This window comes from Ranitomeya imitator, chromosome 1 (genome assembly GCF_032444005.1).
Source record: "Ranitomeya imitator isolate aRanImi1 chromosome 1, aRanImi1.pri, whole genome shotgun sequence".
In the NCBI taxonomy this organism is placed as follows: Eukaryota; Metazoa; Chordata; class Amphibia; order Anura; family Dendrobatidae; genus Ranitomeya; species Ranitomeya imitator.
Genome location: NC_091282.1, coordinates 636,714,978 through 636,739,068, shown reverse-complemented (window position 1 = coordinate 636,739,068; position 24,091 = coordinate 636,714,978). Strand labels below are relative to the sequence as shown.

The following is a 24,091-nucleotide window of genomic DNA, read 5'->3' as shown; positions in this document are numbered from 1 at the left end:
GTCAGGTTATTAGTTTTTCTTCGGAATTATATTGGCCACCTGAATATTCTGTCTTCTTCCAGTCTCTTTTATTGGGATACAAAGTATTAGATCCCACAATGAGTACAAGAGGGATCTACTTGGGATCTTGGGAATTTTACGACGTTGCTGCCGATTTGCTGCTTGGCTGAACTGAGGAACAGAATATAAGGGATTCGGGTCAGCTCTGTATAGAGAAGTAGAATCCAGTGCAGGTAACTACCGTGACAGTAGACTCCATCCTCAATATCTCTCGTGTAGAAGACACCAAAGCATGGCAGACAGAAATCATAGTTAGACAGGCTGAGGTTGAGGCACAAATAGATGGCCAGGATAGACAGGGTCAGGAAATATGCAAAATCAGGAACAAATAGTCCTTTGAGACAGGGACTCATGGGACTATAGAAGGCTCTGGCTACTGTGCATTGGTAAAAGGCAAGAATGTAAACACACTATCGCTAGTCACACAATTCTTCAGATCAGTACGATTACAGTGATTCCCAAAGTTATATATTTTCTATACTCTATTTTAAAAGTTAAAAATAATTTGGAAACAAAAATCGAGATCAGTAAACGGCAATTAGATCTGTGAAGAGGAAAGTTACAGTCTGGAAATGTGTGCGTGCGTGCGTCCAAACTTATCGCTGATCTGCTGATATTTTCAGGGTGGAACCTGGCAGTAAAGAAAGCAGAGCGTTAAATAAAGGGGGTCTGTGAGCTGGGACTGGCAGTAATAACTAGGAAAGCAGCATTGGAGGGGATGTCACCCCTGTAACAATGGCACCTGTAGACCCCTGATAGAGAATTCTGCCTGTAGCACCTGTAAATGTCCCAGAAGTTTAGAGGACCCCGGGATGCACACTGCCAGACGTGGCCGCAGCATTATGGGCTCCGTGGGGACGGGCGAAGAGGCAGATGATGGCTGAATAACGCAGCCACCATCTGCCGTCATGATGCACGCTCAGCTCCTGAGCCTGCAAAGAACGGGACCTGACACTGGACATGCAGCTTCAAAAACGGTAGGAAGTTCCCCACAAAAGGTTTAAAAGTCGAGAAAAAGAAACAAGTAACAAAACTGTACAGAAAAAGCTTCAGTAACTGATTACATAGTTTTTCAGGCGTCTTTCGGGATCTTTCAGAACATTATCTTCCAATATGCTTCAGCTTTTATTTCTGTGCATAAGGGCAAAAAATAAATAATGACAAACCAAACAATAGGATGACATGTTCAGCCGCTGTCAATAAAGTTATTCAAAGGCGCTCACTGATACTGTCACTACCCGTGATGCTTTGCGCCGTCCACCACGTGACCGCGTCATCGCCAGTGCGCCAGGCTGCATGGCCGCTCAGCTTCCGGTTCCGGTTTGACGTTTGGCCTCCGTTAGTCCCGGGGCTGTAGTCATAGCGGAAGCGGGAGGAAGTCACACACGGCGGGAGGGTGAGTAACTTAGAGCTGTGGCCGCTAGAGGGTGATGTTAGTATTCGGCTGGTAAGCTGCAGGGCTATGGAGCTTGGGCAGCTGTGGTAAAGTTCTGGTGCTGGTGGCTGGTCCACATCTTTGTATGCCCAGGGTGCTGGAAAAGTTTGGGACATGGATCTGTCCAGATGGTGGAGTACACGGGAGGCTCCGCACACACCGTATGTGACCTGGGAGGCTCCGCGCACACCGTATGTGACCCGGGAGGCTCCGCGCACACCGTATGTGACCTGGGAGGCTCCGCACACACCGTATGTGACCTGGGAGGCTCCGCGCACACCGTATGTGACCCGGGAGGCTCCGCGCACACCGTATGTGACCCGGGAGGCTCCGCGCACACCGTATGTGACCTGGGAGGCTCCGCACACACCGTATGTGACCTGGGAGGCTCTGCGCACACCGTATGTGACCCGGGAGGCTCCGCACACACCGTATGTGACCCGGGAGGCTCCGCGCACACCGTATGTGACCTGGGAGGCTCCGCACACACCGTATGTGACCTGGGAGGCTCCGCGCACACCGTATGTGACCCGGGAGGCTCCGCGCACACCGTATGTGACCTGGGAGGCTCCGCACACACCGTATGTGACCTGGGAGGCTCCGCACACACCGTATGTGACCCGGGAGGCTCCGCGCACACCGTATGTGACCTGGGAGGCTCCGCACACACCGTATGTGACCTGGGAGGCTCCGCGCACACCGTATGTGACCTGGGAGGCTCCGCACACACCGTATGTGACCTGGGAGGCTCCGCGCACACCGTATGTGACCTGGGAGGCTCAGCGCACACCGTATGTGACCTGGGACACGGGAGGCTCGGCGCACACCGTATGTGACCTGGGAGGCTCAGCGCACACCGTATGTGACCTGGGACACGGGAGGCTCGGCGCACACCGTATGTGACCTGGGACACGGGAGGCTCGGCGCACACCGTATGTGACCTGGGACACGGGAGGCTCGGCGCACACCGTATGTGACCTGGGACACGGGAGGCTCGGCGCACACCGTATGTGACCTGGGACACGGGAGGCTCGGCGCACACCGTATGTGACCTGGGACACGGGAGGCTCGGCGCACACCGTATGTGACCTGGGACACGGGAGGCTCGGCGCACACCGTATGTGACCTGGGACACGGGAGGCTCGGCGCACACCGTATGTGACCTGGGACACGGGAGGCTCGGCGCACACCGTATGTGACCTGGGACACGGGAGGCTCGGCGCACACCGTATGTGACCTGGGACACGGGAGGCTCGGCGCACACCGTATGTGACCTGGGACACGGGAGGCTCGGCGCACACCGTATGTGACCTGGGACACGGGAGGCTCGGCGCACACCGTATGTGACCTGGGACACGGGAGGCTCGGCGCACACCGTATGTGACCTGGGACACGGGAGGCTCGGCGCACACCGTATGTGACCTGGGACACGGGAGGCTCGGCGCACACCGTATGTGACCTGGGACACGGGAGGCTCGGCGCACACCGTATGTGACCTGGGACACGGGAGGCTCGGCGCACACCGTATGTGACCTGGGACACGGGAGGCTCGGCGCACACCGTATGTGACCTGGGACACGGGAGGCTCGGCGCACACCGTATGTGACCTGGGACACGGGAGGCTCGGCGCACACCGTATGTGACCTGGGACACGGGAGGCTCGGCGCACACCGTATGTGACCTGGGACACGGGAGGCTCGGCGCACACCGTATGTGACCTGGGACACGGGAGGCTCGGCGCACACCGTATGTGACCTGGGACACGGGAGGCTCGGCGCACACCGTATGTGACCTGGGACACGGGAGGCTCGGCGCACACCGTATGTGACCTGGGACACGGGAGGCTCGGCGCACACCGTATGTGACCTGGGACACGGGAGGCTCGGCGCACACCGTATGTGACCTGGGACACGGGAGGCTCGGCGCACACCGTATGTGACCTGGGACACGGGTGGCTCGGCGCACACCGTATGTGACCTGGGACACGGGAGGCTCGGCGCACACCGTATGTGACCTGGGACACGGGAGGCTCGGCGCACACCGTATGTGACCTGGGACACTGGAGGCTCCACGTCACCGTATGTGACCTGGGACACTGGAGGCTCCGTATACACCGTTACTGTCTGGGATGGAGGGACATAACATTGCACATCTGGTCCCGTAGCGCTGTTCAGGGTTTGGTTGCAGGTGGTAATTTGTCGGTTGCCCTGCGACCTCTTTGGATCTTTCCCTTGTAATGAATAAAAGGGTTTTCTGGGTTCGTAAAACTTCTACTCTCAATGTCTGTGATTGTCAGCAGCTCTGACATCATGTCGACCACTGCAGCCAATAATTGAGCTCTGCAGATCTGAGAGGCTCAAGCATTACATCTTAGCTCAGTTATTAGCTGTCAGTGCTGCAGACACTGGACCTGGGGAGGGTGAGTAAAGCCCAGGTTGTTAATTAAAAACAAATTGCAGCTGGCGTCGGCATTTTTCCAAGAGATGGAAAACCCCTTTAAGTGTAGCAGTGCGTGTGTTTATTTTAGCAGAAGTTGTGCTCGATATTACACAAATGAGCTGAGGCTATGGTCGGCTGTAACACCAGGCACAGCCACTACTAACGGGTCAGAGTACTCCTGACCCTTCCAAATCCAGAAGTCTTCATGTCCTTAGTGCAGTCCTCCTTTTCCTGCAGTTCCATAGACAATGAATGCAGCTCTGCCTGAGCCGCGCACCTCTGCTCCGCTGAGCAACGGGCCCTAAGAAGCCCCATTCACAGGCTGGGGAAGGGCTCCCAGAAATCAGCAGGCTATTCCCCATCTTCTGGTTAGTGAATAACTTTCAATTTTGGGAAAACCCCAAAAAGTACCCAACAATGACACTATTATTATTAAAACTGCTCCCCTCAAGGTGCTCAAAACCACATTCAAGAAGTTTATTAACCGTTCAGTTGTTTCATGAGAACTGAAGTAATGTGTTAGGAAAAAAAATTAACATTTAACTTATTTCACACAAAATTTACTTTAGACCCAAACTATTTTATTTTCACAAGGATAACAAGAGAAAATGGACCCCAAAATCTGTTGTGCAATTTCTCCTGAGTAGGCTGATACCCCATATGTGGGGGAATACTACTGTTTGTCGGCAGGGCTCAGAAGCGAAGGAGTTACGTTTTGGAATGCAGACTTTGATGGAATGGTCTGTGGACGCCATGTCGCGTTTGAAGAGCCCCTGATGTGCCTAAACAGTAAAAAAAAACCACAAGTGACACCATTTTGAAACTGATCTACTGTTTACTGGTATGTGAATTTTATAATGTAGTGGCATACGTGAGTTGTATAGCGTACGTCAGGTTGGCACACGTGAGTAATGCAGAGTGCGTCAGGTTGGTACATGTGAGTAGTGCAGCGTGCGTCAGGTTGGCACGTGTGAGTAGTGCATCGTGTGTCAAAATGGCACGCGTGAGTTGTGTAGTGTATCAGAAACGAATGTATTCATGAATGTGAGGTACAGTCTTTCATACATAGGCCAGGTGTGTCCAGACAGGTGTCACATTGATGTGTGTCATTGCGTATCCCCCTTCTGTAACACTTGTCACCTCTTTTGTGACCTTTCTTTCTTTGTGGTTTGCCGTTTTTTTTTGTTTTTTTTTCCCTGGACATGTTGGCCTGGTATGATACGAGTATCTTCAGTTCTAGACTTACTGGGTCCCGCTCCTTTCTAATCTCCAAAGATTTGGGCCTTGATCACTATCTCCTGGAACTGAAGGTACGACATACCAGCCTGGTCTGCACATCGTAACAGCAGGAAAGCGTTGTGCACTGCCATCTGTATGATGTGCACGGCCAGCTTCTTGTACCACACCTTGGCCTTTCTCATGGCACTGTGGGGCTGTAGTACTTAATCAGAGCGATCATTCCCCCCATGTTCTTACTGTACCCCAGTACACAGTCTGGTTTGCCGACCTGTGTAGAGGTACGTCGTACAGTGGTGGGGGTGCTGCCATCTCCATGTATGGTGATCAAGGAAAGAGCATCCCTCTTGTACTCGGGGCCGGTTTTAGACAAAATGGGGCCCTGGGCAAAAGTTTAAAGTGGGACCCAAAATGCTCACAAACAGTGGGGGAAATAATTATTTGATCCCTTGCTGATTTTGTAAGTTTGCCCACTGACAGACATGAACAGTCTGTAATTTTAAAGTTGGGTTCATTTTAGCATTGAGTGATAGAATATCAAAAATAAAATCCAGAAAATCACATTGTATAATTATATAAATTTACTAGATGGTGGCCCGATTCTAACACATCGGGTATTCTAGAATATGCATGTTCACATAGTATATTGCCCAGCCCACGTAGTATATTGCCCAGCCCACGTAATATATTGCCCAGCCCACGTAGTATATTGCCCAGCCCACGTAATATATTGCCCAGCCCACGTAGTATATTGCCCAGCGACGTATATTGCCCAGTGATGTAGTATATAGCCCAGCCACGTAGTATATTGTATTGCCCAGCCACGTATATTGCCCAGCCACGTAGTATATTGCCCAGCGACGTAGTATATTGCACAGCCACGTAGTATATTGCCCAGCGACGTAGTATATTGCACAGCCCACGTAGTATTCAGCACAGAGCCACTTAGTGTATTGCACAGCGACGTAGTATACAGCACAGAGCCACGTAGTATATTGCACAGCGACGTAATATACAGCACAGAGCCAAATAGTATATTGCCGAGTCACGTAGTATATTGCACAGCCACATAGTATATTGCCCAGTCGCGTAGTATACAGCACAGAGCCACGTAGTATATTGCCTAGTTACGTAGTATACAGCACAGAGCCACGTAGTATATTGCCCAGCCACGTAGTATATTTCCTAGTTACGTAGTATATTGCCCAGCCACATAGTATATTGCCCAGTTATGTAGTATACAGCACAGAGCCACGTAGTATATTGCCCAGTGACGTAGTATATTGCCCAGTTACGTAGTATACAGCACAGAGCCACGTAGTATATTGCCCAGTGACGTAGTATATTGCCCATTTACGTAGTATACAGCACAGAGCCACGTAGTATATTGCCCAGTCACATAGTATATTGCACAGCGACGTAGTATATTGCCCAGTTACGTAGTGTACAGCACAGAGCCACGTAGTATATTGCCCAGCCATGTAGTATATTGCACAGCGACGTAGTATACAGCACAGCCACGTAGTATACAGCACAGAGCCACGTAGTATATTGCCCAGTCACGTAGTATATTGCACAGCCACGTAGTATATTGCCCAGTTACGTAGTGTACAGCACAGAGCCACGTAGTATATTGCCCAGCCACGTAGTATATTGCACAGCGACGTAGTATACAGCACAGCCACATAGTATATTGCCCAGTGACGTAGTATACAGCACAGAGCCACGTAGTATATTGCCCAGTGACGTAGTATATTGCCCAGCCACGTATGTCACAGGTTAAAAAATAAACATATACTCACCTAACAATCCGAGGGCCCCTTGTAGTTTAACATACTCACCATTCTTGTCGCTGCTCCTCAGCATCCCGTCTCTCCGCCTCCTGGAATCCAACGGCGCTGCGTCATCTTCCGTTCCCAGGATGCATTGCGAAATTACCTAGAGGACTTAGCGGTCTCGTGAGACCGCTAGGTCTTCTGGGTAATTTCGCAAAGCATCACTGGGAAAGGAAGATGGCGGCAGGTGCGAGCGGACAACGGAGAGTGAGTATAGCAGGTTTTTTGTTTTTTTACTATTTTTAACATTATATTTTTTACTATTGATGCCGCATAGGCAGCATCAATTGTAAAAGGTTGGGGACACACGGGTTAATGGCGGCGGTAACGGAGTGCGTTACCCGCGGCATAACGCGGTCCGTTACCGCCGGCATTAACCCTGTGTTAGTGGGCGCCCGGGACAGTGACTGTGGGAAGCATGGAGCAGAGCGCCTGGGACACTGCGGGGATTATGGACCGGAGCGCCGAGGACACTGCGGGAAGTATGGAGCGGAGCGCCGGGGACACTGCGGGGAGTATGGAGCGGAGCGCCGGGGACACTTCGGATAGCATGGAGCGGAGCGCCGGGGACACTGCGGGGAGTATGGATCGGAGCGCCTGGGACACTGCGGGGAGTATGGACCGGAGCGCCGGGGACAGTGACTGCGGGAAGCATGGAGCGGAGCGCCGGGGACACTGCGGGGAGTATGGAGTGGAGCGCCAGGGACACTGACTGTGGGGAGCGGGGAGTATGGAGCGGATCGCCTGGGACACTGACTGCGGGGAGTAAGGAGCGGCCATTTTCTTCCGGACTGTGCCCATCGCTGATTGGTCGCGGCAGCCATGACAGGCAGCTGGCGAGACCAATCAGCGAATGAATAACCGTGACAGAAGGACAGACAGACGGAAGTGACCCTTAGACAATTATATAGTAGATTTGCATTTTGCAATGAGAAATAAGTATTTGATCCCTCTGGCAAACAAGACTTAAAGGGACACTGTCACCTGAATTTGGAGGGAACAATCTTCAGCCATGGAGGCGGGGTTTTTGGGTGTTTGATTCACCCTTTCCTTACCCGCTGGCTGCATGCTGGCCGCAATATTGGATTGAAGTTCATTCTCTGTCCTCCGTAGTACATGCCTGCACAAAGTAATCTTGCCTTGCGCAGGCATGTACTATGGAGGACAGAGAATGAACTTCAATCCAATATTGCAGCCAGCATGCAGCCAGCGGGTAAGGAAAGGGTGAATCAAACACCCAAAAAGCCCGCCTCCATGGCTGAAAATTGTTCCCTCCAAATTCAGGTGACAGTGTCCCTTTAATACTTGGTGCCAAAACCCTTGTTGGTAAGCACAGCAGTCAGTTTTTTTGTAGTTGATGATGAGGTTTGCGCACATGTCAGGAGGAATTTTGGTCCACTCCTCTTTGCAGATCATCTCTAAATCATTAAGATTTTGAGGCTGTTGCTTGGCAACTCGGAGCTTCAACTCCCTCCATAAGTTTTCAATGGGATTAAGGTCTGGACAGGGCAGCCTGGGTCGAACTTCCCCGACCTTCCTCCCTGCCGATGCTCCTGCCGCGGCGGGACCGCACCATCCTTCGGCAATGCTGGATGGTTAGTCAGAGCTGGGGACCTCCCGTAGCCCCCCAGCTGCTTGGTTGGCTCTCACCCTCTTTTTACATGCCGGCAAGCGCTCCATGCATCCCGGGTCATGCGCAGGAATTGACGTGCACCACCGAGGCAGAAGGCGCGATGTCACTTCCGCTCTCTGCATTCCACGGTGGAATGCACCGCCATTTTGGCAGGAAATAAAAAAAAAAAAAAAAAGAGGAACGGCACGAGGAAGTTCCTATTACTGAGTGGGAGAGACCTCATCTGATTGGATGGGGTAAAAGACGCTGGATCCTATATAAGGAACCTGATGGAAGACTCCATAAGGTAGGACTAAGGTCTGAATTATGGATGTCTTCCCTGAGAGCTGCGTCTGCAGAGCCCAGTGCAAACCCTGGCCCAGTGAGTGTGCCTGGTAAAGGGTTACCCATCTTTGGTTCAGGATCCATTCTTATGGGAACCCCCCTCCTTGTCTCTTTAGGGAGACAAGCATCCTGTACCAAAGACTATGGAAACGTCTGCAAGCCGCAAGTGTGCCATCTGCAGTAAAAAACTCCCCTCCAATTACAAAAAAGCCTTGTGCCAGCTATGCACAGAGAAAATTGTCCGGGAGGAACAACCATCCCTGATGGATGAAGTAAGAGGGATGGTACGACAGGAGATAGTCACCCCTGGTTTCCTTCTCCCAGTCATTCACAGGGGGCCCTACAGTCTCAAAAAGGAGAAAATACGCCCCTCAAGACATCTCAGACTCAGAACCCGAGTCATCAATCTCGCGGGATTGGAGGGAGGAAGGTGAACTGACTCCGGGCCATACAGAGGATGATAAAATGCGTTTTTTTTCCTCAGGATATGGAGGATCTACTCTCGGCAGTCAGAAACACAATTGGGGTTGAGGAAGAGAAACCATCCCGTTCAGTCCAGGATGATTTATTTGGTGGTCTGAAATCAAGAAGAAAGATGGTCTTCCCTATCCATGATAATGTCCAAAACCTAATTCTGGATGAATGGGAATTTCCTGAAATGAAACTGTATATCCCTAATGAGATGAGAGATCGCTTTCCCCTGGACAAAGTCACCTCGAAGTGTTGGTCTGAAGTCCCTAAAGTGGATATCCAAGTAGCTAGGGTAGCCAAAAAACTACGCTACCTTTTAATAATAATAATAATAATAATTTTTATTTATATAGCGCCAACATATTCCGCAGCGCTTTACAAATTATAGAGGGGACTTGTACAGACAATAGACATTACAGCATAACAGAAATCACAGTTCAAAATAGATACCAAGAGGAATGAGGGTCCTGCTCGCAAGCTTACAAACTATGAGGAAAAGGGGAGATACGAGAGGTGGATGGTAACAATTGCTTTAGTTATTCGGACCGGCCATAGTGTAAGGCTCGGGTGTTCATGTAAAGCTGCATGAACCAGTTAACTGCCTAAGTATGTAGCAGTACAGACACAGAGGGCTATTAACTGCATAAAGTGAATGAGAACATGATGCGAGGAACCTGATTGTTTTTTTTTTTTTAAATAGGCCACACAGGGATCGTTAGGTTAATGCATTGAGGCCGTAGGCCAGTCTGAACAAATGAGTTTTTAGGGTACGCTTAAAACTGTGGGGATTGGGGATTAATCGTATTAACCTAGGTAGTGCATTCCAAAGAATCGATGCAGCACGTGTAAAGTCTTGGAGACGGGAGTGGGAGGTTCTGATTATTGAGGATGCTAACCTGAGGTCATTAGCGGAGCGGAGAGCACGGGTAGGGTGGTAGACTGAGACCAGAGAGGAGATGTAGGGTGGTGCTGAGCCATGGAGTGCTTTGTGGATGAGGGTAGTAGTTTTGTACTGGATTCTGGAGTGGATGGGTAGCCAGTGTAATGACTGGCACAAGGTAGAGGCATCGGTGTAACGGTTGGTGAGGAATATGATCCTGGCAGCAGCATTCAGGACAGATTGGAGCGGGGAAAGTTTGGTAAGAGGGAGGCCGATTAGTAGAGAGTTACAATAGTCCAGACGAGAATGAATAAGTGAAACAGTAAGAGTTTTTGCAGAGTCGAAAGTAAGAAAAGGGCGAATTCTAGAAATGTTTTTGAGATGCAGGTAAGAAGAGCGAGCCAGTGATCGGATGTGGGGGGTGAATGAAAGGTCAGAATCAAGGATGACCCCAAGGCAGCGGGCATGTTGCTTTGGAGTAATGGTGGAACCGCACACGGAGATGGCAATGTCAGGCAAAGGTAGGTTAGTAGAGGGAGAGAACACGAGGAGTTCAGTTTTTGACAGGTTTAGTTTCAGATAGAGGGAGGACATGATGTTAGAGACAGCGGTAAGACAATCACTGGTGTTTTCTAAAAAGGTCGGCGTGACAACAGGAGAAGAGGTGTATAATTGGGTGTCGTCAGCATAGAGATGGTACTGGAAACCAAATCTACTGATTGTTTGTCCAATAGGGGCAGTATACAACGAGAAGAGGAGGGGGCCTAGGACTGATCCTTGAGGAACCCCAACAGTAAGGGGAAGGTGAGAGGAGGAGGAACCAGCAAAACATACAGTGAAGGATCGGTCAGAGAGATAGGAGGAGAACCAGGAGAGAACGGTGTCCTTGAGGCCGATGGAGCGGAGCATAGTGAGGAGGAGCTGATGATCCACAGTATCGAATGCTGCAGAGAGATCCAAGAGAATTAGCATGGAGTAGTGACCATTAGATTTAGCTGTTAGTAGGTCATTAGAGACTTTAGTGAGGGCAGTTTCAGTAGAGTGTAAAGAGCGGAAGCCAGATTGAAGAGGGTCGAGAAGAGAGTTATCTGAGAGATAGCGGGTAAGACGGGAGTGGACCAGGCGTTCGAGGAGTTTAGAGATGAAGGGAAGATTAGAGACAGGTCTATAATTAGCGGCACAGTTTTGATCGAGGGATGGTTTTTTAAGTAATGGATGTATGATGGCATGCTTAAATGAGGAGGGAAAAATACCGGAAGTGAGGGAAAGGTTGAATATTTTTGTTAGGTGAGAGGTGACAGCCGGGGAAAGGGACTGGAGGAGATGTGACGGAATGGGGTCACTGGTGCAAGTGGTCGGGCGAGAAGATGCAAGGAGCCTGCTTACTTCTTCTTCTGTAACTGCTTCAAAGTCAGAGAGTGAACTAGATGCAGTGGGGGAGGGAGGACAGTGCATGGTATGAAGAGATTGGGAGATGATTTCCTGTCGAATGTGGTCAGTTTTTTCTTTGAAGTAATTGGCCAGATCATCAGCACGGAGATCCGTGGTTGGGGCCTGCTCTCTTGTGTTGAGTAGGGACTGGAACGTGTCAAAGAGACGTTTAGGGTTATTGGACAGGGAGGTGATGAGGATGTTGAAGTAGGTTTGTTTGGAGAGGTGAAGGGCAGAATTGTATGTCTTTAGCATGATCTTATAATGGATGAAATCTTCGGGTAGATTAGATTTTCTCCACAGACGTTCTGCGCACCTGGAGCACCGCTGCAGGAAACGTGTTTGCAGCGTGTGCCACGGTTATTGCCGTCTGTGCCGAGTTGTTTTATGTATTGGAGGAGCAGCTTCATCCAGAGCACTTTGCAGGGTTTCATTGTAATGCTTCAGAACAGAATCAGGACATGAGATGGAGAAGATTGGGGCCAATGAGTACTGCAAGTTCTTCATAAGTTTCTGGGTGTTAATGGCCTGTATGTTTCTATAAGTGTGGAAAGTGGGGGTGACCTGAGCGGGATGGCAGTTCTTGATAGAGAATGAAAGAAGGTTGTGGTCAGAGAGCGGGAGAGGGGAGTTTGTGAAATCATCCACTGAGCAAAGCCGGGAGAAGACCAAGTCAAGGGAGTTTCCATCTTCATGTGTTGGAGAGTTAGTATGCTGCGAGAGGCCGAAAGAGGAGGATAGAGATAAAAGGTGAGAAGCAGATGGGGAGAGGGGAGAGGCAATGGGGATGTTGAAATCACCCATGATAAGGGTGGGGGTGTCACAGGAGAGAAAGTGTGGAAGCCAGGTGGCAAAGTGATCCAGGAACTGATGAGAAGGGCCGGGAGGACGATACACCACCGCCACTTGCATGGAGAAGGGGACGTAGAGTCTGACCACATGGACCTCAAAGGAAGGGAAGACAAGTGAGGGTACTTGGGGGATAACTTGGAAAGTACATTTGGGTGAAAGGAGCAGACCAACGCCTCCACCTGCTCTGTTGTCCGATCTCCTTTCAACTCAAAGACCCTCTTGACCGCAAGATGGATATCTTACTGAGGAAGTCCTGGGAGGCATCAGCAGCCTCCTTAAAAACGAACGTTGCATCTTCCTGCTTCACGAGAACCCCATTTCTCTGGCTGCAACAATTGGAAGACCATTTAAGAAGTGGTACTCCAAGAGAGGATCTTATGACATCTATACCTCTCCTTCATAAGGCGGCAGGCTTTCTAGCAGACACCTCTTCGGAAGCAGTTCGCATTGCGGCTAGAACATCGGTACTGTCCAACACTACCAGAAGAGCATTGTGGCTGAAGATGTGGAGTGGAGATATTCTGTCAAAATCTAAACTATGCTCTATTCCCTTCAAAGGCGAGTACATGTTGGCCCTGCACTGGACAACTTACTAGAAAAAGTAACAGACAAGAAGAAAAATCTTCCCGAACCAAAACCTTCCATGAAGAAGCCCTTTCGTCCGCCACAAACCCAGACCCCTCAATACAGGGGGAAAGGTAAAACGGGGCGACGGAGTTATCCGAAAGGTGGTAGAGGGAGAAATATTTTTCAGAGCTCTCGTTCAGACAGAAAATGACGCCAAGCAAATAGGGGGCAGGATTTCAAATCACTTCCCAAACTGGCAAGAAATAACCTCAGACCAGAGAATCCTGGACTCTGCCAGAAAGGGTATAGGAATAGAATTTTCCTCTTTTCCACCCAAAAAAAATGGAAGTAACATATCTTCTGATAAAACTTAAGAAAATCCTATATACAGAACTCCAACAGATGTTGTCTTCAGGAGTAATATCACCAGTTCAAGAAGCGGAGCGAGGCCAAGGCCACTGCTTCTGTCTTTTCCTAGTAAAAAAAAAGATGGGAAATATCGGGTCACCATCAATCTAAAAAAGTTCCCATCTGTCACCCGGCTCCCCACAGCCTAAGCTTGGCAGACTGGCTTCTGAATTCACAATTCTGAAAGCCAGAGGCCTCTCAGATGCGGTTATATCCATTATTTAAAAAAAAAAAAAAAAAAAGCAGGAAGCCAATCACCAATGCCATTCATTCCAAAATATGGGAAACCTTCCCGGCATGGCATGGATCCACTTCCATCGATCCTTTTCACCCAGACCTAGCAAGAATCCTAGATTTCCTACAGGATTGCTTATCTAAGGGACTAAAACCAAGTACTCTGAAAGTCCAGGTGTCTGCCCTGAGTTCCTACTTCGACCAAAATCTAGCAGACCATAGATGGATAAGAAGGTTCATGTCAGCCGCTTTCAGAATCCGTCCAAAGAAATCCAACATGGTCCCATCTTGGGACTTGAACATAGTGCTAAAAGATCTTTAACATCCCACCATTTAAGCCGATAGACCAGATCCAGATAAACAGACTATTCTGGAAAACAGCACTTCTTGTAGCCATTATTAAAGGTACCTTCACACATAACGATTTCGTTAACGATATCGTTGCAACTTCACGCTTTTTGTGACGTAGCAACGATCCCACTAACGATATCTTTGTGTGACAGCGACCAACGATCAGGCCCCTGCTGGGAGATCGTTGGTCGTGGGGAATGATCAAGACCTTTTTTTGGTCGCTGATCACCCCGCTGTCATCGCTAGATCGGCGTGTGTGACGCCGATCTAGCGATGTGTTCACCTGTAACCAGTGTAAACATCGGGTTACTAAGTGCAGGGCCGCGCTTAGTAACCCGATATTTACCCTGGTTACCATTGTAAAAGTAAAAAAAAAAAAACACTACATACTCACATTCTGATGTCTGTCACGTCCCCGGGCGTCCACAGGGTTAAAACTGCTTTCGGCAAGAGCGCTGCTAATGCACGCGCTCCGGCCGAGAGCTTCCCTACACTGACTGTCAGTGCCGGCCGTAAAGCAGAGCACAGCGGTAACGTCACCGCTGTTACTGCCGACGCTTTACAATCAGTGCAGGGAAGCTTCTCGGCAGCAGCGCATGCATTAGCAGCGCTCCTGCCAAAAGCAGTTTTAACCCTGTGGACGCCGGGGGACGTGACAGACATCAGAATGTGAGTATGTAGTGTTTTTTTTTTTTTTACTTTTACAATGGTAACCAGGGTAAATATCGGGTTACTAAGCGCGGCCCTGCACTTAGTAACCCGATGTTTACCCTGGTTACCCGGGGACTTCGGCATCGTTGAAGACAGTTTCAACGATGCCGAAGTCTTTCCCCTGATCGTTGGTCGCTGGAGAGAACTGTCTGTGTGACAGCTCCCCAGCGACCACACGACGACTTACCAACGATCACAACCAGGTCGTATCGCTGGTCGTGATCGTTGGTAAATCGTTTAGTGTAACCGTACCTTATGACAAGGAGGGTGGGCGAAATACAGGCTTATCTAAAAATCTTGGACGACAGGATAATATTCCGTCTAGACCCATCCTTTGTTCCAAAAGTATCATCGGAATTCCACAAGTCCCAGGAAATAATTCTGACCTCCTTCTGTGACAATCCAAAAGATGAGAGAAGCAGGATTCCACTCTCTGGACGTTCAGCAGACAGTCCTCTTCTATTTAAATGAAACAAAGTCTTGGAGGAAAGATCAAAATCTTTTTGTTCAGTATGGTGGACCAAACAAAGGGAAGAAAGCTTCCAAAAGTTCTTTAGCAAACTGGATCAAGAAAGCGATCATGGACACTCACAAAAACCAGGATCTACCTCTTCCAGAAACCTTGAAAGCCCACTCAACTCGAGCCGTCTCTGTCTCCTGGGCTGAGAAGGCCAATGTGTCCATCGAGCAGATTTGCAAAGCTGCTACCTGGTCCTCAGTCCGTACCCTCACTGGGCTTTATAAATTAGATCTAATGTCAGTAAGAGATCTAACCTTTGGCAGGAAAGTCCTGCAAGCTGCCCTCCCTCCCTAGCCATTCTTTCTTTGGTATATCTCCTGTGTTCTGTTGTGGAGGGGATTAGAGAAAACAGAATTACACTTAGGCTACGTTCACACTAGCGTTCGGCTAGTGTGCGTCGCGCTAGCGTCGGGCGACGCAGCGGCGACGCACGCGTCATGCGCCCCTATGTTTAACATGGGGGACACATGCGTTTTTGCTTGTTGCGTTTTCCGACACGTGCGTCTTTTTTGACGCTAGCGTCGGACCAAGAAAACGCAACAAGTTGCATTTTTCTTGCGTCCGATTTTCGTCAAAAAACGACGCACGCGTCGAAAAACGCAGCGTTTTTGCGTGCGTTTGCACGCGTTTTTCGGTGCGTTGTGCGTCGCGTCGCCAACGCAGCGGCGCACAACGCTAGTGTGAACGTAGCCTTACCGGTAATTGGGTTTCTAAAGGTACCGTTACACTAAACGACTTACCAACGATCACGACCAGCGATACGACCTCTTACAGGGGAGATGACACACAGGTATATACTATATACAGGAGGAGATGACACACAGGTATATACTATAAACAGGAGGAGATGACACACAGGTATATACAGGAGGAGATGACACACAGGTATATACAGGAGGAGATGACACACAGGTATATACTATATACAGGAGGAGATGACACACAGGTATATACTATATACAGGAGGAGATGACACACAGGTATCTATATATATATATATATATATATATATATATAATTGTCTAAGGGTTTTTTCCGTCTGTCTGTCTTTCTGTCTGTCTGTCCTGGAAATGCCGCGTCTCTGATTGGTCGAGGCCTGGCGGCCTCGACCAATCAGAGACCGGCACAGCATCGACGTAGGCCTGGCGGCCTCGACCAATCAGAGACGGGCACAGCGACGATGATGTCATAAAGGACGTAGACATCCCGCGTCTTTGATTGGTCGAGGCCGCCAGGCCTCGACCAATCAGCAACGGGCACAGCGACGATGATGTCATAATGGTTGCCATGGCGACGATGATGTAATAAAGGTTGCCTCGACCAATCAGCGACGGGCACAGTCTGCCACGAATTCTGGAATCATCATTGTCCATATACTACGGGGACATGCATATTCTAGAATACCCGATGCGTTAGAATCGGGCCACAATCTAGTATACTATATACAGGGGAGATGACACACAGGTATATACTATATACAGGAGGAGATGACACACAGGTATATACTATATACAGGAGGAGATGACACACAGGTATATACTATATACAGGAGGAGATGACACACAGGTATATACCATATACAGGAGGAGATGACACACAGGTATATACCATATACAGGAGGAGATGACACACAGGTATATACCATATACAGGAGGAGATGACACACAGGTATATACCATATACAGGAGGAGATGACACACAGGTATATACCATATACAGGAGGAGATGACACACAGGTATATACCATATACAGGAGGAGATGACACACAGGTATATACCGTATACAGGAGGAGATGACACACAGGTATATACCGTATACAGGAGGAGATGACACACAGGTATATACTGTATACAGGAGGAGATGACACACAGGTATATACTGTATACAGGAGGAGATGACACACAGGTATATAATATTTACAGGAGGAGATGACACACAGGTATATACTATATACAGGAGGAGATGGCACACACGTATATACTATATACAGGAGGAGATGGCACACACACATATATTATATACAGGAGCTGTTAGCGGCAGGCCACTGGAGGAGCAGGGGCCTTAGGCCGCTGCCTGGTCAGCCTGCCCTGCTTGTACTTGACCACCAGCGTGTTGACGCTACATTGGGCTCTGCTCTTAAGGTAACGTCACACTAAGCGACGCTGCAGCGATACCGACAATGATCCGGATCGATGCAGCGTCGCTGTTTGGTCGCTGGAGAGCTGTCACACAGACCGCTCTCCAGCGACCAACGATGCCGGTAACCAGGGTAAACATCGGGTTACTAAGCGCAGGGCCGCGCTTAGTAACCCGATGTTTACCCTGGTTATCATCGTTAAAGTAAAAAAACAAACACTACATACTTACCTACCGCTGTCTGTCCTCGGCGCTCTGCTTCTCTGGTCTGGCTGTGAGCACAGCGGCCAGAAAGCAGAGCTTTGTTTGTTTTTTTACTTTAACGATGGTGACCAGGGTAAACATCGGGTTACTAAGCGCGGCCCTGCGCTTAGTTACCCGATGTTTACCCTGGTTACCAGCGAAGACATCGCTGAATCGGTGTCACACACGCCGATTCAGCGATGTCTGCGGGGAGTCCAGCGACGAAACAAAGCTCTGGACTTTCTTCCCCGACCAGTGACAGCACAGCAGGGGCCTGATCGCTGCTGCGTGTCACACTGGACGATATCGCTAGCCAGGACGCTGCAACGTCACGGATCGCTAGCGATATCGTCTAGTGTGACGGTACCTTTACTGTTCCTGAGCAGCTGCCCAATTAGTGTTTTTGCGGACAGTACCGCATGCTGTGGTAGCTTGCGCAGAGGGACTTGAACAGTGGGATGCTGGTATAAAAGTTATCTACAGTGAGGTGATGACCTTGATCAGCAGTGGGTGCACCAAATCCCACCCAATTTTCCCACTCACTCCCAGGACTGGGGCATTCAGGGGGTTCAATCCGGGTGCCCTTTCCTTCATAAACCCTAATCTTTTGGGTGTACCCTGCACAGTTTGTGGAGCTTAATTCTGTACCTGGCCTAATTACTGGGTATTGCTGTAATTTCAGCCTCCCCTGGAAATATTTTAGGGACTCATCCTTGCAGTTGTCCCTTTGGGGCATTTATACCTCAGCAAATCTGTTGATGAGGTGCTCAATAACCGGACGAACTTTGAAAAAACGGACGAAGTTGGTGTCATCTCGGGGAGGAGATTTGCGGCTAGCCTTGAAGCGTTTCCAGCTCATGGCAATGCGGAACAGTGGAGTGTTAAACAAAACATCAACACTCCAATGTTGCCGAAGTTCTGACTTCATTAGTCTCACGTGAAGGTCAAGTCCCCAAATTGTCATCATTTCTACTATCTACCGGAGTCCAGTTAGAAAATGATGACTGGCTGTTTTGTGACAAAAATTGCTGGGGTACAAATTTGACTAGGACACCATGAGGTTTGCCAAATCCTCAGACAAAAAGACTTTGAAAAATGTTACTTCTGTGAGGCCGGTGATACAAAATTTGATTCCTGATTGCGCCACAAAATCAGGAATCGGCTGCTTATAGTCTTCAAAGGTGAGGTCTATATGGGATCAGTAAGGCCGCCGTCACACATGCGAGTTTTACGGACGTAAGAGCGCAGAATCTACGTCCGTAAAACTCGCAAAAAATACGGCACAATTATTCTCTATGCCCCTGCTCCTATTTGCCGTATTTTACTGATCAGTATTATACGGCTTTCTACGGCCGTACAAAATCGCAGCATGCTGCGTTTGTCACCGTACTGCGCAAGAAATACGCCAATGAAAGTCTATGGAAGCGTGAAAAATACGGATTACACACGGACAAGCAGTGTGACTTGCGAGAAATACGCAGCGCTGTTAGAGAGAAAAGCCGGTAATTCAGTGCGGTGTACAGTAAAATCACACTGACAGCTTACAGTAGAATAGGTAGAATAAATGTGTACACATAGAATAGGTATATATATATATACAGTGGGGCAAAAAAGTATTTAGTCAGTCAGCAATAGTGCAAGTTCCACCACTTAAAAAGATGAGAGGTGTCTGTAATTTACATCATAGGTAGACCTCAACTATGGGAGACAAACTGAGAAAAAAAAATCCAGAAAATCACATTGTCTGTTTTTTTAACATTTTATTTGCATATTATGGTGGAAAATAAGTATTTGGTCAGAAACAAAATTTAATCTCAATACTTTGTAATATATCCTTTGTTGGCAATGACAGAGGTCAAACGTTTTCTGTAAGTCTTCACAAGGTTGCCACACACTGTTGTTGGTATGTTGGCCCATTACTCCATGCAGATCTCCTCTAGAGTAGTCATGTTTTTGGCTTTTCGCTTGGCAACACGGACTTTCAACTCCCTCCAAAGGTTTTCTATAGGGTTGAGATCTGGAGACTGGCTAGGCCACTCCAGGACCTTGAAATGCTTCTTATAAAGCCACTCCTTCATTGCCCTGGTGGTGTGCTTTGGATCATTGTCATGTTGAAAGACCCAGCCACGTTTCATCTTCAATGCCCTTGCTGATGGAAGGACGTTTGCACTCAAAATCTCACGATACATGGCCCCATTCATTCTTTCATGTACCCGGATCAGTCGTTCTGGCCCCTTTGCAGAGAAACAGCCCCAAAGCATGATGTTTCCACCACCATGCTTTACAGTAGGTATGGTGTTTGATGGATGCAACTCAGTATTCTTTTTCCTCCAAACACGACAAGTTGTGTTTCTACCAAACAGTTCCAGTTTGGTTTCATCAGACCATAGGACATTCTCCCAAAACTCCTCTGGATCATCCAAATGCTCTCTAGCAAACTTCAGATGGGCCCGGACATGTACTGGCTTAAGCAGTGGGACACGTCTGGCACTGCAGGATCTGAGTCCATGGTGGCGCAGTGTGTTACTTATGGTAGGCCTTGTTACATTGGTCCCAGCTCTCTGCAGTTCATTCACTAGGTCCCCCCGCGTGGTTCTGGAATTTTTGCTCACCGTTCTTGTGATCATTCTGACCCCATGGGGTGGGATTTTGCGTGGAGCCCCAGATCGAGGGAGATTATCAGTGGTCTTGTATGTCTTTCATTTTCTAATTATTGCTCCCACTGTTGATTTCTTCACTCCAAGCTGGTTGGCTATTGTAGATTCAGTCTTCCCAGCCTGGTGCAGGGCTACAATTTTGTTTCTGGTGTCCTTTGACAGCTCTTTGGTCTTCACCATAATGGAGTTTGGAGCCAGACTGTTTGAGGGTGTGCACAGGTGTCTTTTTATACTGATAACAAGTTTAAACAGGTGCCATTAGTACAGGTAATGAGTGGAGGAAAGAGGAGACTCTTAAAGAAGAAGTTACAGGTCTGTGAGAGCCAGAAATCTTGATTGTTTGTTTCTGACCAAATACTTATTTTCCACCATAATATGCAAAAAAAATGATAAAAAAACAGACAATGTGATTTTCTGGATTTTTTTTTCTCAGTTTGTCTCCCATAGTTGAGGTCTACCTATGATGTAAATTACAGACGCCTCTCATCTTTTTAAGTGGTGGAACTTGCACTATTGCTGACTGACTAAATACTTTTTTGCCCCACTGTATATATATATATATATATATATATATGTCAGTGAGACACATATATGTATATATATTAATATTTATTCCAGCGCTATACAGCTTGAAAGCCGGTAATTCAATTACCGGCTTTTTCTTTCTCCTTCCTAAAACCCGACATGATTTGAGACATGGTTTACATACAGTAAACCATGTCTTCTCTCCATTTTTTTTGCAGATTCCACACTACTAATGTCAGTAGTGTGTATCTGCAAAATTTGGCCGTTCTAGCTCTTAAAATAAAGGGTTAAATGGCGGAAAAAATTGGCGTGGGCTCCCGCGCAATTTTCTCCGCCAGAGTAGTAAAGCCAGTGACTGAGGGCAGATATTAATAGCCTGGAGAGGGTCCACGGTTATTGGCCCCCCCCTGGCTAAAAATATCTGCCCCCAGCCACCCCAGAAAAGGCACATCTGGAAGATGCGCCTATTCTGGCACTTGGCCACTCTCTTCCCATTCCCGTGTAGCGGTGGGATATGGGGTAATGAAGGGTTAATGCCACCTTGCTATTGTAAGGTGACATTAAGCCTAATTAATAATGGAGAGGCGTCAATTATGACACCTATCCATTAATCCAATTGTAGTAAAGGGTTAAATAAAACACAAACACATTTTTTTAAATTATTTTAATGAAATAAAAACAATGGTTGTTGCAGTATTTTATTCAACGCCCAATCCAGTCACTGAAGACCCTCGTTCTGTGAGTAAAAAAACATAATAAACCAACAATATACTTACCCTCCGCAGATCTGTAACGTCCAACGATGTAAATCCTTCTGAAGGGGTTAAAACATTTTGCAGCAAGGAGCTGTGCTAATGCAGGCTGCTCCTCGCTGCAAAACCCCGGGGAATGAGTCTAAATATAGATCAATGATCTATATTTAGCTTCATTTGCGGTGAGGCGCCCTCTGCTGGCTGTTCATAGATCGTGGGAAATTACCTAGAAAGCTCCCAGGCAAATGTTTCCTGGACGGCGTATCTCTTTGAGGGGAGATGTGAACTGGCTAGCACGCTCACCAGATTTAGCCCCATGCGATTTTTTCCTTTGGGGTTACCTGAAGTCTAAGGTGTATATCAACCGTCCCAACACCTTGAAGACCTAAGGAACAATATTGAAGCTGAAATTGGCAGAATACCAGTGGACATGCTTGTTAGAGTTCATTAAAACTTCAGAAAACGTATGCAGCAGTGTGTGGATAGCGAAGGTCGACATTTGCCAGATACACTATTTAAAACCATGTAATTTAAAAATTCCATTACTGTTCAGTATAATTAAAATATAAAATAAATTTTTCTAATGATCATAATTTTTTTATTTCATTCCCAAATCAGCAAATTACCGCGCTCCACCCTGTATATTGTTGGTTTATTATGTTTTTTTACTCACAGAACGAGGGTCTTCAGTGACTGGATTGGGCGTTGAATAAAATACTGCAACAACCATTGTTTTTATTTCATTAAAATAATTTTAAAAAATGTGTTTGTGTTTTATTTAACCCTTTACTAGTATTGGATTAATAATGGATAGGTGTCATAATTGACGCCTCTCCATTATTAATTAGGCTTAATGTCACCTTACAATAGCAAGGTGGCATTAACCCTTCATTACCCCATATCCCACCGCTACACGGGAATGGGAAGAGAGTGGCCAAGTGCCAGAATAGGCACATCTTCCAGATGTGCCTTTTCTGGGGTGGCTGGGGGCAGATATTTTTAGCCAGGGGGGGGCCAATAACCGTGGACCCTCTCCAGGCTATTAATATCTGCCCTCAGTCACTGGCTTTACTACTCTGGCGGAGAAAATTGCGCGGGAGCCCACGCCAATTTTTTCCGCCATTTAACCCTTTATTTTAAGAGCTAGAACGGCCAAATTTTGCAGATACACACTACTGACATTAGTAGTGTGGAATCTGCAAAAAAAATGGAGAGAAGACATGGTTTACTGTATGTAAACCATGTCTCAAATCATGTCGGGTTTTAAGAAGGAGAAAGAAAAAGCCGGTAATTGAATTACCGGCTTTCAAGCTGTATAGCGCTGGAATAAATATTAATATATATACATATGTGTCTCACTGACATATATATATATATATATATATATATATATATATATATATATATATATATATATATATATATATACCTATTCTATGTGTACACATTTATTCTACCTATTCTACTGTAAGCTCAGTGTGATTTTACTGTACACCGCACTGAATTACCGGCTTTTCTCTCTAATATATGTGTCTACTGACACATATATATATATATATATATATATATATATAGACAGTATATATATATTTTCTTTTCTTTTTGGGACACATGGATCACTTCTATAGCGGTATGTTGGTTTTGCTAGCCTGCGAGAAAACCACGCAGTACGGATGCCATACGGATTACATACGGAGGATGCCATGCGCAAAAAACGCTGACACACCCTGCCTACGGAGGAGCTACGGACCACTTTTTTCGGGACTTTTCAGCGTATTACGGCCGTAATATACGGACCGTATTGTTTTACGCTGTGTGTGACGCCGGCCTAATGGTGGGTGCTGGTTCATCTTCTGTCCTGGGACGTCTGCGTGTCGGTTCGATATCACTGGAAGAAGAGGAGGATGAAAAATAAACAAAGGCGGGAACCTATCGTTCACTGTCAGAGGCAAGGAAAGTGTATGCCTCCACTAAATACTGTGATTGGGACAAGTGGGACATTTATTCACGTATGTGGTGTTTGTATGTGAACCCAATTTTATTCTGGGATGTGTGAGTGCTTTGTGTAAACTTTCTTTTCTCGTCTAAATAAAAAATCTTGAAAGAATGATTGCCTGAAACACAGATGCCCAGCTTAGAACTTTTTCAGATTGTATTTTGGTCTCTACTGACGACATGACTTTCTCCCATGCCTCCTCTGGATCATCCAGATGGTCATTGGTGAATTTCATTCGGACCTAGACATGTGCTGGCCTGAGCAGGGGGACCTTATGTGCCAGCAGGATTTTAATCCATGACTGTAGTGTGTCATTAACGATAATGTTTGAGACTCTTCAGGTCACTGACCAGGTCGTCCTCTTGTGTAGTTCTGGGCTGATTCCTGATCTTTC

At 47.6% G+C, this 24,091-nt stretch overlaps 1 protein-coding gene across 1 annotated transcript in view; it reads left to right on the top strand.

Annotated features, from left to right (window-relative positions):
* The first annotated feature begins 1,337 nt into the window (after window positions 1-1,337).
* PRPF3 (pre-mRNA processing factor 3) overlaps window positions 1,338-24,091 on the top strand; it is a 64,591-nt gene continuing 41,837 nt past the window's right edge. The window contains exon 1 of the mRNA XM_069727111.1: window positions 1,338-1,456. The gene's annotated coding sequence lies outside the window, so the exon portion shown is untranslated. The remainder of the gene's footprint in view (window positions 1,457-24,091) is intronic.